The 7040-nt window shown below is 51.0% G+C and overlaps 1 non-coding gene across 1 annotated transcript; it reads right to left on the bottom strand.

The window, feature by feature from the left end:
* Nucleotides 1-3557: 3557 nt before the first annotated feature.
* On the bottom strand, nucleotides 3558-3719 carry LOC115873023. The gene has a single exon (XR_004048196.1). It is a non-coding gene; the product is annotated as a U1 spliceosomal RNA (small nuclear RNA).
* Nucleotides 3720-7040: the final 3321 nt, after the last annotated feature.

The following is a 7040-nucleotide window of genomic DNA, read 5'->3' as shown; positions in this document are numbered from 1 at the left end:
CCAGTGTACCTCCTCTGGTCTAGCCAGTCTTGCAAGATAGAATTCGAGTCATGGTAGTGGGAGCGGGGAGGAAACCTTTAGGAACTAGAGGAAGGTTCCAGTGACATTTTAATGTAATTGATTACACCTAAGGGTGGGGAAGGCTGGTTTCTGGGCCTCGAGCCCAGCCTCCCTAGAGCTGCCTGCAAAGTGGTCTCCCAGGAGGGGGAGAGCCAAAGCAGCAGCCCTCCGGGCTGGTCAGGCTGGTCAGCCTCCTTCCCCTCTGCTTGGCAGCCACAGCCTGCCTCCCTGCTCGGCCTGTGCAGCCCCAGAAAGTCAGCTGGTGGGTGGGTTGGCTGACGGGTGGTGTGTGCTGACTTCCTTTCAAGGAGGAGGAGGAGATGCCAGCTACTCCGCACATCCTCCTGTGCCACCTGCCAAGGAGGCGAGCTACCGCTGTGGAGAAAACAGCTTTTACTCATTCCTTTGTATCTGGGCCTGAATAAGAGCCAGAAGCAGTGGGGTTTGGTTAATAAGTCGGTTGCAAATCATGCTAATGGAAGTGTTACAATCTGGAACACGAGGGCTGGGGGAGGTGTGATTGAGTGTTGAACATCTTGGGGTGTTTTTTTTCTCCCTAAATGTTCCATTTTCAGAGGCGTTCGGGTGCAATCATGTTGTCGGGCAGGGGTGAGGGACCAGCTGTGACAGGGAGGGACAGGCAAGGGTTTCTGGGTGGGAAAGTCTTTGAGGTTTTCTCAGGGGTGATGATTGCAGGGCTAGCAGGGACCAAGCTGTGGCCTTGCTCTCTGAGACATGGAAGGCGGAGCCGTTGTGCTTTTTGCACAGGGAACAGGAAGAGCAGAACTTTCACCATCACAGATGCGACCTCGCTGGAGCTTCCAAGCTCACAGCCAGAGAGCCCACTCCGATTCCTAGTGACTCTGTAGGGCAGAGGAGAAGCTCCCCTTTTAAGGTTTCTGAAAGTTTACATCTTTATGAGTGCAGACAGCCTCATCTTTCGCCCATGGAGCAGCCGGTGGGTTTGAACTGCCGACTTTGTGGTCAGCTGCTTAATGTGTACATCACCAGAGTTCCCTGCTGTCACCCCCAGACTCAATCTCTCCGTGCTAGGTCTGAGCTCCCTTGAAGCTCTGCCATCTCTCAAGGTGACAGATTAGGTACAATCAGAGATGGATCCCACTGTGTTCAGGGAAATTCTTCGGCCCTCACGCTGACTGTTGGCATAGGTCTGAGTTTCATGGTACGGCTGCTCCACTTTCTCTTCTCCTTGAGCTCTTGTTACTCTCCGGGGAGCCTGTTGATGGGCTCCCCCCGTGGGTCCTGTGTGATGCTGGTGACACCACTGCCACCACACTTCCATGGCTTCACTGAACGTGAGTGGTTTCCTGGGCAGTGAAGGTGATCTGCATGGAAATAGGGGCTATGTGGTTTCCACTCTCTTCTTTCTCACCGTGCTCCGAACACAGGCAGCCTTGCAGCTCTCCGTCCCTCTCTCCCCGGGGCGACTTGTAAGCGTTGAGTTAAATATACTCAAAAATGCTCCAGAGGTTTTTTTTCTTTATTATTATTATTTTGAAGCACGGGGGGGTGAACTAGCTTCTCCCACCGCCTGCCTTCCTGAGTCATTGCCCCGCTCAGCTGCCAGGAAGAATTGGGAGGCGGAGGGGAGGGTGACTAAACAACGCTTCAGCCTGGAGGGGCCTGCTTTCTTTACACTGAGCCATTGTGTGCGTGGGTACGTGTGTGTGCATGCGCGCACCCAGAGGGGAGCCTTTTCCAACAGCAAGTGATTCCTGGGACCTTCTCCGTGGAGGGTGCTCTGAGGTCATGCTTTTCTCCTTCTGATAGGCAGGCACTTAGTCTGCCAGCATCCTTCTTTCTTTTTTAATGTATCATAAAGAATTTTATCCAGGAAGAAATTTGTATTAAGGATGCGCCCCAGAGCTAGTCCAACTCAAGTCCTGGGCCCACTGCGGGCTGCGGGCTGAGGAAGTGGGAAGGCGAAGCGGGAAGTTGCATCGTTACAGGCCAGTGGGTGCAGAGACCGGTAACTTTGAGGTTGGTAGGAACATGTCTGCCATGATCGTTGCTGTCCCAAGCCCTTTGGGAGTCATTGGTTCATCATGTTCAACGAATGTTCATGGGCTGAGGAGCCCCATCACCTTTGTGGGGTAGATGAACTGAGAAGCAACCTTGCCCTTGACTTTCAAATGTCTGTTCTTCCCAACTGTAAACAAATGATCATGTATTCCGTGGAATTGGAAGCCTTGCCTCCAATGACTGATTAAGAGGAAAAGACAGTCCCTTGCTAACCTCCACGCGGCCTGCACCCTCAGCACTGGGGTCCATTCGGGAGGTACGCATCAATATCCAAACAGGCCACCTCCTTCCACCCTGAAGAGAGCTGAGGTGCCTTTGTTGATCGCGTATTTGCACACCTCAGTGGCCATCGACAAGGCCCCCTTAATGAAAGGCTGGACTTGTATATAGATGGGCCTGTTGGAAATCATTATGTGTAAACATGTGTCGAGTTGGATCTCCCCCCACCCACCATGCCAGAGGTCTCTCGGAGGTCCCTGAAGATAAATATTTGCAGGGTTTCCAGTTTGTTCTTCTCCAGCCTAATGCAGTGCTGAGGCAAGGGATTCGCCCGCCCCTGCGCCTTCACATGCGAAGAGCCGCTTCCTCCCTGGACCTGCAGGCTGAGAGCAGGCGCAGGCCTGCAGCTCCCACGAGCGAACAATCGCTTGAGCCTCATCCAAGGGGTTTCCACCAGCCCGCTCATCTCTTGTGTGAATGCACATTGCTGTCCGCATTTTATGGAATGCGAGGGTGGGGGTGGACCACATTCTCAGGAGTGCTGAGAAATCTCTTGAATTTTCTGAATTCTCTCTGGGAAGCTGATTGCACTTTCAGAAATGGTTTTTCCTTCAGACCCTGAAAACGATGCCCAAACCAAACAGGAGCTGTTATACAAAGTCAGAATTAGAAAAGAAAAATGGAAACCAGAAAGCAAGACACTTCATTGTTCCTAGTCTCCTTTCTGGCTAGTGAGCTGCTAACTACAAAGTCAGCAGTTCGCAACCACCCGCTGCTCCTGGGGAGAAAGATGAGGCTTTTTATTCTCGTAAACAGTCGCAGCCTCGGAAACCCACAGGGACAGTCAGACCCTGTCCTACAGGGTCGCGATGTGTCAGCTTCCACTGACTTGATGGTAGTGGACTTGGGTCCTTTCTTGGTCAAGGGTGAGGGAAGAAGGGATCGCGGAGGCCGCTGTACTTTGCGTGTGTTTCTGTTTAACTACCGATTTAGGAAGGCCGTCCAGACTCCACCAAGCGCATGGCGGTTCATTTCAGAGTGGATTGCGATTAGCATCAAAGGGTGTGAAGAAGAGGTCTCGGCCATATGCCATTTATTGTGTGCCCCACCCCCTCCCCGGAAGATGACAGAGAAGTTTGAGAATTGAGTGTGTGGATGCAGTTTTCTACCACTTTCCCAAAACTTACCCTCACCACTTTTCTTCTTTTGTTCTTTTCTATTTCTTCTTTTTTAATCAGGGGAGAGCAGGAACATAGTCCCCCACTACCACAAATTATGCAGGAGTTTCCCACATTTGGGGAAATTTCAGGGGTCAGCACATCCGGAGTGCAATGGATAAGCCTCGCCCTGGGAAAACCACCTTCGTGATCATGGTATCTCTCCTGCCAGGTAAGGATAAGTATTCCCTCACCCTTTTCTCAAAACTTCCTGTAGGAAATATTCTGAGGTCAGACTCAAAATGTTCTGTGCTGAAAGAGGTTGACCAGACTGTCAGCTCAGTGATGCTCTATGCTGATGTCTGTCTCCCGGGGGAAAAAACCCCCAAATCACTGCCATAGCCTCACAGCCAGAGTCAAGGCCAACTCAGAGCCAGCCTGGAGGTCAGGGTAGAACTGCCCCTGTGAGTTTCTGACATAGTAACTCTTTTTTTAAAAAATCATTTTATCAGGGGCTCATACAACTCTTATCACAATCCATACACACATCAATTGTGTAAAGCGCATTTGTACATTCATTGCCCTCATCATTCTCAAAACATTTTCTCTCCACTTAAACCCCCGGCATTAGGTCCTCATTTTCCCCCTCCCTCCCTGCTCCCCGCTCCCTCATGAGCCCTTGATAGTTTATAAATTGGTATTTTGTCATATCTTGCCCTGTCCGATGCCTCCCTTCACCCACTTTTCGGTTGTCTGTCCCCCAGGGAGGAGGTCACATATAGTTCCTTGTAATCGGTTCCCTCTTTCCTACCCATTCTCCCTTTACCCTCCCTGTTTTGCCACTCACACCACTGGTCCTGTAGGGTTCATCCGCCCTGAACTCCCTGTATTTTCAGTTCCTATCTGTACCAGTGTACATCCTCTGGTCTAGCCAGATTTGCAAGGTCAAATTCGAGTCATGGTAGTGGGAGCGGGGAGGAAACATTTAGGAACTAGAGGAAAGTTGTATTTTTCATCGTTGTTACATCGCACCCTGACTGGCTCATCTCCTCCCCGAGACCCCTCTGCAAGGGGATCTCCAGTGGCCTACTAATGGCCTTTGGGTCTCCACTCCGCACTGCCCCCATTATTCGCTTTGGTAAGATTTTTGTTCTGATGATGCCTTATACCTGATCCCTTCGAAACCTCGTGGTTGCATAGGCTGGTGTGCTTCTTCCATGTGGGCTTTGTTGCTTCTGAGCTGGATGGCCGCTTGATTACCTTCAAGCCTTTAAGACCCCAGACGCTATACTTTTTGATAGCCGGGCACCATCAGCTTTCTTCACCACATTTGCTTATGCACCCATTTGTCTTCAGTGATCCGTTGGACACCTCGTGATCACACAGGCTGATATGTTCTTCCATGTGGGCTTTGTTGCTTCTGAGCTAGATGGCCGCTTGTTTACCTTCAAGCTTTTAAGACCCCAGACGCTATATCTTTTGATAGCCGGGCACAATCAGCTTTCATCACCACATTTGCTTATTCACCTGCTTTGTCTTCAGTGGTTGTGTCGGGAAGGTGAGCATCATAGAATGCCAATTTAATAGAAGAAAGTATTCTTGCGTTGAGGGAGTACTTGAGTGGAGGCCCAATGTCCTTCTGCTACCCACAGTAACTCTTTGTGGGAGTAGAAAGCCCCATCTCTGTCCTTTGGAGCCTCAGCAGTGATATCAGCCTGCTCCCCTTGCGGTTAGTAGCCACATGCGTACCCCCTATGCTACCAGAGTGGTGGGCATATATAAATGCTTGGACAGGCTTGAGGAAGCCTGGGATCACCGCTGGGGATTTGAGAAAGGTAATGGGAGAGTGATCAGCCTGTCTAAAGATACCAGTCTAGGTATGAAGGTTAGTACACCAAAGTAATGCAATAAAAGCCTAGCAATCTGTATGAAACAAACAAACAAAAGAATAGCAACACGTGAAGTGATTGTTTCATCTACAGGTGGTGCTGCCGTCTCTCCCGCCCTTTCCCATAGAATCCATCCTGTGCTCTGAGATTGACACCACGCCCAACAGCAGGTCGGGCGCCCTCAAGAGACTCAGATCACGTTCCTTTGAAATGTCCTTTGAGTTTTAGGGACAAAGAGAAGTCTGAAGGGACAAGATTGGGGTACAGGGTGGGTGGGGTCACATTTCTAGGGGGAATTCCTGCCCGGCAGCCCTTGCCACCCTGGAAGAAAGAGCAAGTATGTTGTCCTGATGGAGAACAGTTCCCTGGTGCAACTTCCCGGGTCTTTCCCTCACCACCGCCGCTTCCTGTTTTCTTAAAACTTCTTCAGAATAAGCCCCCATATTCATTCTGTGTCCTTTGAAAGAAAAATCTATTAATATTACTTTTCTGGAATCCCTTCCCCACCCCAAACCCCTAAACCAAAAAACAGTCGACGTAACCTTTTGAGCTGACTGGTCTGCCTTGAATTTACGGGCCCATCAGATTCCCTCACCAGGGAACTTATTTTGAAGGTACCCCAAGGAGACTAAGTGTGGGACCGGAGCACTTGTCTGCAGCCGCTCACTGATGGCTCTAGGGCAGTGGTTCTCCACCTTACTAATGCTGGGACCCTTTCATACAGTTCCTCATGTCGTGGTGACCCCCCAACCATAAATTTATTTTCATTGCTACTTCATCACTGTCATTTTGCTACTGCTATGAGTCGGGCAACCCCTGTGAAACAGTTGTTGGACGCCCAAAGGGATCACGACCCACAGGTTGAGAACCACTGCTCTAGCGTCTTGTTTAAAACACTGTTCTGTTTGAATCAACCTGTGCGGTGTAGGAGCTGGACTTTTAGTAGCAATCCTTTTGGCCTTTCCCTTCTTAAACGAACCAGCTCTAACTGGTGCCTCTTCCTGCAAGATGCAGCAACCAGAGTTTTTAAAAAGTGTCGGACATCAGGGCTGAAGGCTCCCATGACGTGCTTCTTCCTGAGTAGCTCACCACGCACTGTCTGAGCATTGTCCCCCACGAGTAAACGAGTGCAGGAGGCCAGTGACCTTTGGGAGAAACTGGCCGTTCCGCAGACATGCTGGCGCCCGCAGGGCACCGTGCAAACTGAAGGTCTTTGTACCAGGAAGAGAGCGGCGCTTCTTCCGTGAAGCAGAGGAGAGCAGGCACTGCTGGGGAAGCCAGGGGGAGGGGGGTGTAGGACCAGTCTGCATAAAGTGGGGAGAGGAATTCGGGTTCTTAAAGGTGGACATGAGAAGCGGGTGGAGAGAGCGGCTGGACTCGGTGTCCTCTGTGGGTGCCCCCGCTCCTTGTTTCCAACTGCTTCCTGCCAGCAGGTTTCTTTTGGGAACCCTTGGAGGGGCTGCGTTTTGCTTTGGGGCTGATGGTGGGGGGAGGATGGGGAGGGCAGGGACATGCAAAGGGAACAAAAGACCCCCTGGGAATCCGTTGGCTTCTTGGGCAAGGCTTTTGGTGCGTTGAAGGCTTGGTGGGTTCAAGACAGAGCAAGAAGACCCCCAACGAGCTGACGTCTGGGTCACATGGATGGACCAGTGTCCCAAAGGTTTTCCGATTT

This window comes from Echinops telfairi, unplaced genomic scaffold (genome assembly GCF_000313985.2).
Source record: "Echinops telfairi isolate 266 unplaced genomic scaffold, ASM31398v2 ScPeMD7_4;HRSCAF=17, whole genome shotgun sequence".
Classification (NCBI taxonomy): Eukaryota; Metazoa; Chordata; class Mammalia; order Afrosoricida; family Tenrecidae; genus Echinops; species Echinops telfairi.
The sequence above is the reverse complement of the archived record's forward strand: the minus strand, read 5'-3'. Positions and strand labels throughout refer to the sequence as shown.